Source organism: Pituophis catenifer, unplaced genomic scaffold, assembly GCF_029215685.1.
Source record: "Pituophis catenifer annectens isolate HBS135680 unplaced genomic scaffold, rPitCat1.0.hap2 SCAF_2, whole genome shotgun sequence".
In the NCBI taxonomy this organism is placed as follows: domain Eukaryota; kingdom Metazoa; phylum Chordata; class Lepidosauria; order Squamata; family Colubridae; genus Pituophis; species Pituophis catenifer.
The window spans coordinates 158,125,550-158,131,549 of NW_027256882.1; positions in this window are offsets into that span (position 1 = coordinate 158,125,550).

The following is a 6,000-nucleotide window of genomic DNA, read 5'->3' on the forward strand; positions in this document are numbered from 1 at the left end:
GGCAGGGAGATTCAGTTGCTTGCTAACGCAATGGACTGCAGGTATTACAATGTTGCGACCAGCAGCTAAGGTAAGCAACCTGGAGGCTGGTGGGGGCGGGGGAGGGGGGAGAAAAAAAGAAACTTTTTTTCTTTTACATGGCTCTGGTGATCCAAGATGAGTTGCCTGATTAGCAGGCAACTCAGCTGGAATGGTCAGAGCTTGGCTGGTCAGAGCCACTTAAAAGGAAAAAAAGGCTCTGTTGATCGCGGAGCTCAGCTGGACATGGGGGGTGGGGGCAGGGATTTTTGCTACCGGTTCTCCGAACTGCCCGCCGCCATCGCTACCTACTCGCCTGAGCCGGTCCGAACTGGGAGCATTTCACCCCTGGAATTTACCCAATATTTCCCCAAAACTATCCTACAATAATATGTGTGGTGTTAGTAATACTACCTAATCTTGTTCAGGTATAGAAAAAATAGGCTGCAGGAGTAGCACATGGGAGGAAAATACATTCATTTGGGAGTGAGGAAGAGCACTGTGTGAAGCCCAGTCACTAGTAAATGTTTTTTTAAAAAAAACCTCCAAAGTGATCGTTAATAATGCCAAGCCAGCAAAGATTTTGTTTAAACTATGAACTGAGTTAATACGTCAGTTTAAACTTGAAAACAAATGTAGTGTATTATGATTTAATCTAATGTGTTTTAAAGCAGACCATACTCTTCCTAAATGCCTTGACTTAGTTCTCACGTTTCTGAACTTTCTTAAATCACATTTGCTTTGATTAGCTATTTTGAAATTCTGAAAAAGTTAAGACATTAGAAATTTGTTCATTCATCTTGTAAATATTACAAAATGATCTCACTATACAGCTTTTAAGCAGATTTAGACTTCCCTGATAAGGAATCTCACAAAATAAATGTTTTCATAGATATGTAGTGCGCCCCACAAAAGACTGCTGGCAGTTGGGCCCTTCTAGCCCTTTTCTGTATTATATGTAGCTATACTGGCTGGAGAATTCTGGGAATTGAAGTCCACAAGTCTTAAAGCGGCCAAGTTTGAAGACCTCTGGCCTAGATCCTTGGGGGAAGAAGGTTACCATGTAACAACCCAGCCAGCAGTAAGGGCGCTCGCGATTGGAGGAGGAGGAGAGGAGGAGGCAGGAAGGCGAAGCGGGCTAACCGGGAGAAGCCTTTCCCGCCAAACCCGGGAGTGCGCGAGCGCATTCGTGCTGGCAGCTCAACCAACCTGAGCCTCTTTTTCTCCTTTTCTCTCTTTTTCTCCTTTGAAAAAAAAAGCTGGGAAGAAGGCATGCCTCTGAGCATGTGCAGAGGAACCGCCTCTCCTCCCAACTCTGCCCCTCCCTTTCTCTCTCATATCGTTAAAATACCGGAGCCTCTTGACTCGTTCACAATGGTTCTTCACGTACCCTTCTCACCAAAGCAGAGGCAGCTAAATTAAATCGAGATCCCCCCCCCCTTTTGGGACAGATAGGATGTCCTTATTATGTATAATATATTCCATTCCGCTGTTGGTCCGACTGCGTTGGAGCAGCATCCCAAATCAACCTGCGAGGGGTGGAAGGAGGGATGAGCAAGGGCTTGGCTTTTCTAGTGCTAGACTGGGTCCAATTTTAATCCCAAAGCCTGAAGTGAGTCACACTTTTCCAGAATGAACAGAAGTTTTATCATTAGTTATCAATTATTTAAACTGAACTGGTTTCAGCTACCAGTGAATTACGAGGTATAAAGTAGTTAAAGGTTTGGTGAAAGTGGAATATGTTTAAAAAAGAAAAAAAGACTTCCATACCTGGGTTGCAAAAAACGTAGTTTGATTTTTCTGTATTTCTTTGCTGCCATTTTCTGAACTGCAGATGGGAATTAGGATTTTATTAAATTTGATTCCACCCTATTATAATCCACGTGATGTCATGGCACCATCTCTGAAAAATTTCATAAGGCTATCAGTCTAAATTTGAAAACAAATGTAGTGCATTATGATTTAATGTAATCTGTAAATTTAAAGCATACCATACTCTTCCTAAATGCCTTGATTTAGTTCTCAGGTTTCTGAGCTTTTTTAAATCACATTTTCTTTGATTAGCTATTTTGAAATTCTGAAAAAGCTAAGAGATATTAAAAGTAATGTTTTTTAAAAAAAACAGCCATTCATTTTGTCAATCTTATAAAATGATCTTGTTTTACAGTTCTTACTTAGGCAGATTTAGACTTCTCTGATACGGAATCTCACAAAATACAAGCATATTTTCATAAGTAATTTTTGCAAGTCCTTTTATATATTTCTAAAAAATGACCTATTAGTTTGTGAGGATCTTTATAACAAAGAACTAGTTGAATACCCATGCTCCACTACGAAACTATGTGATCAGACTTGATAAATCAAAATTTACAGCTTGAAAATTAATGAGCAGTTACAATTGGTCTCTCCCATCCCCTTCTCTCCCTCAGGCTTGCCCCACAGAAGCCTCCCCTATCCTACCCCCTTCTCTCCCCCAGGCTTGCCCCACAGAAGCCTCCCATATCCTATCCCCTCCTCTCCCTCAGGCTTGCCCCACAGAAGCCTCCCCTATCCTATCCCTTGCTTGCTGCTGTGAAAGTAAAACTGAAACTGAAACTCCTCCTCTGCTTGTGTTTTGCATTTGGAACAGATTTCTTTCCAGGTGGGGAGGGGGAGTAGAACTCCTTAGCATCAGAGCCTGTTAATCATAGTATAGGAAATACTAATGCTCTGATGGTCATTTCGAAAAATCCTTTCTTAGTGAGCCCCTAGAAGCCAAGAGGAACATACGTGGCAAATTTCAAGTTTGTAGGCTTTACGGTTCTGGAGATTTTGTGATGATGCGTGAGCGGTATTTCATTTTTAAATATATAGATTATTCCCAAAGCTCCTGAGTCTTCCAGATATGTGGAACTACGGTATAACTCAGTTTATTCATAGCAAATATGGGGATAAAAGGAGATAAATAATTATGCTACAAATTCTTAGAGGAATTTAAGGTGAGATGAACAGTAGTCACAAGTAATATTTGGCCAATGTTTATCCTTCCCTCAAACATGTTCAGAGAGGTTGTAGTCTTGAGAAGTATGTATGACAACCCAGGATCTTTAATCTTTAGAAACTTCTCTTTTCAGAGAGTTTTCTCTTCTGTTTCTCTTCCTTGCTTCTTTTGGGAATAGCCACAGAATTGGACAAAGTGTACAAAAAGACTCACATTGGTTTTTTTAAAAAACAAACTGAAAAGAGGTAAACAAGTAAATCCATTCTCTTGAGTTTTCTATTGTGCGGCCCTCAGCTGCTTTTGTCCCTTGCATAAACTGGCTGGAAAAAAAAACCAGAGTAATAAATTCCTGTCTGGACTTCCACCTCTTCCTCCAATTTGGCCACAATGTGACCAGAATTTGTTTGTTTGGCTGGTGATTAACGTGGCTCCCAATTGCTTGATGTCCATGCTTCTTTCCCCCCCACCCATTGATGCCAAGTGATTAAAAAAGGGGCACCGTTTTTTTACAGCTCTTCTAATTACTTTGACTACAAGGGTAAATTTGATATAACTTTTTTTTTTTTAGTAATGATCTTTATTTGAAAAGTTTCAAAACGCCTGCTCTTCATAGAAGAGGCTGCACCCAAGATTTATAAAAAGTGACAGAGGCCAAATAACACTAATAAAACTTGAGTAGTAAAAATGTTCAATCACAGCGTAATACCAGTATTTTACCTCTTCAAATATTGAGAGGTCAAACAGAAATATCAATATTTGCTGTTGTTTTTTAAAGTGGAGAAAGGAAGAATACACAAACAAAAAAACCACTACCAGGTAACTAGATAAATTTAATATTTTATTTTATTTATTTAGTATTTATTTGTCAACAAGTACAAGGAAACAAGTAACAGTATAGACATAGACATGGACACATGAAAATTTTTTGGCACAAATAAAAGGATATAAATAAGCAAAACATAGCCATAAACACATAAAATGAGTACATATAAATGGGAACAGTAGGACAGGGACAGTAGGCATGCTAGTGCACCTATGCACGATATAACTCTTGTGGGCTTCACCCAATTAAAAGGACACTCTCCCTAAGACATGCATTTCAGATGTTGAAGGTGGGGGGGGGACAAGCTTTATATAACAGACAGTTGACCAGGAAATGATCATCCAGGGCAGATTGTGTGTGTCTGCTTCTGTGTGTAGGGATCAAATGCCTCTAGTGCATACACTAGCCAATTGGAATGGTGGTATTCAGAGGTGGTATTCAGCTGGTTCACAACAGTTCACGTGAACTGTTGGCGGAAATTTGGCCAAGGTCGCCAAACTGGTAGCAATGGCCAGCTGGCCATGCCCCCAAACCAGTCCCCTGGTCGCTGCTCACTCACCCTGCCCGCCATGTTCGTCGCCACGTTTTTCGCGCATGCACATCGCATTGCCCTGCAAGTCCAGTGGGAAGTGCATGCACGAAGAACATGGTGACAGCAGCAGCTTTTTCCATGACCTTCAGTACTTTTTGGTGGCCTGCAGCCAGCCGCCACAACCACAAAGGGGCTCTCAAAAGAGGCAGCGGCTGGGAGGCTTCTTTGCCAGCTGCCTTCCAGCAGTGGCGGCTGGCTGGGGGCTGCCAAAAACTCCAGTCAGCTTGCCTTCTGGACTCTGGACCAGCCACCGCAGAAGGTAAGCAGCCCAAACAAAGAGGCGGGGGGGGGAGGAAGCGGGGCTAGAGTCGGGGCTGCTAAAGGAGGGGAAATGGGGGCGACTGGCGAAGGGAGGGCAGGGGTAGATAGGTGGAAATTCCAAAACTTTTCCTACCTTTTCCTGTGGGCGTGGCTAGGTGGGGGGTTATGTGACTGAGTGGGCATGAGTGATGTCAAGTTGGCCACACCCACTCAGTCACATGCCCCCCCAGCCAGCCACGCCCACCAAACCGGTAGCAAAAATTTTTGAAACCCACCACTGGTAGTATTTGTCTAAAACAACAGAATGAAGTGCAGCGCATGGATCAGACCTTTCTGTTTGTGCTAGCTGAGGAGGGAGGACACTACTTTTGATGTGGAGCAAGAAAACTCAGGTGGAAGACATCTTCCCAACAGTATAAATGTGGATTGAGGATGACAGCATTTATTCCTGCCCTCTTCAATGCAGAGGGAAATGCAGAGCAGCCCTCTGTGTGTCCCAGCCTATTCTGTCATTTCTTAAAAGTGGCTTTCGCTTTAATCCTTATGGGAAAAGGCTGGACTGGAAAACTGTCCTATCAAAATGGTCAGTGAAACAAAGTTGTCGTTTTTTTCAACTGCTGATAGTCCACTAGAAAAAGGAAAGTGTTTCAGTACACAGGAGTATCCTGGCAAAAAAGCCAGCTGTTTAGTTACCTGCACAGTTGCCAGCAGGTGGTGCCTTAAGACTTCACAATTAACACAGCAGGCACTCTTGAGTAAAATAAAGGCTTGTTTTTTGTGATTCTCCCTAAGGCTAAGCACCACTATTTTCACTCTTTGCAGTAAAAACATCCTGTTGTGCCTTTTCTTAATGCCTGAGCTGACAAGCATTAATGATGGATTAAAAGAGTGCAGAAATTATACATGTTTTGCCTCTAAGGGGCATTTGCACTGCAATTTTCAAGTGAGGTTAAGACAAAGGTGAATCATGAGGATATGGCATTAGAAAGGTTGCCAAGACATCTTTGCACTCTGGATAGGAGTCTGTAAGATCGGCCTTGACTTGAAGAAATAGGTCAAAATCAAAATCTCCCTCTGAGCTTTCCCAATGGCCCTTTTATTTTAGAGCAAAAATCTATTCTGACACTCCCCCGCAGCTGCAGTATTTAGTTTCACTTTTTTTTTTACTTCATTGTGATTATTTTTGTTCTTGTCTCTCAAAAAGTCAGATGCCATTTGAAATACAAATCCCTACCATTTGTAATAGAAATTTCTGTGAATGAACCATGTCTCCCCCGTGAGTCTGTTAGGAATCAGGACCATTTTGGAAAAAAGCTGGTTTAGGAT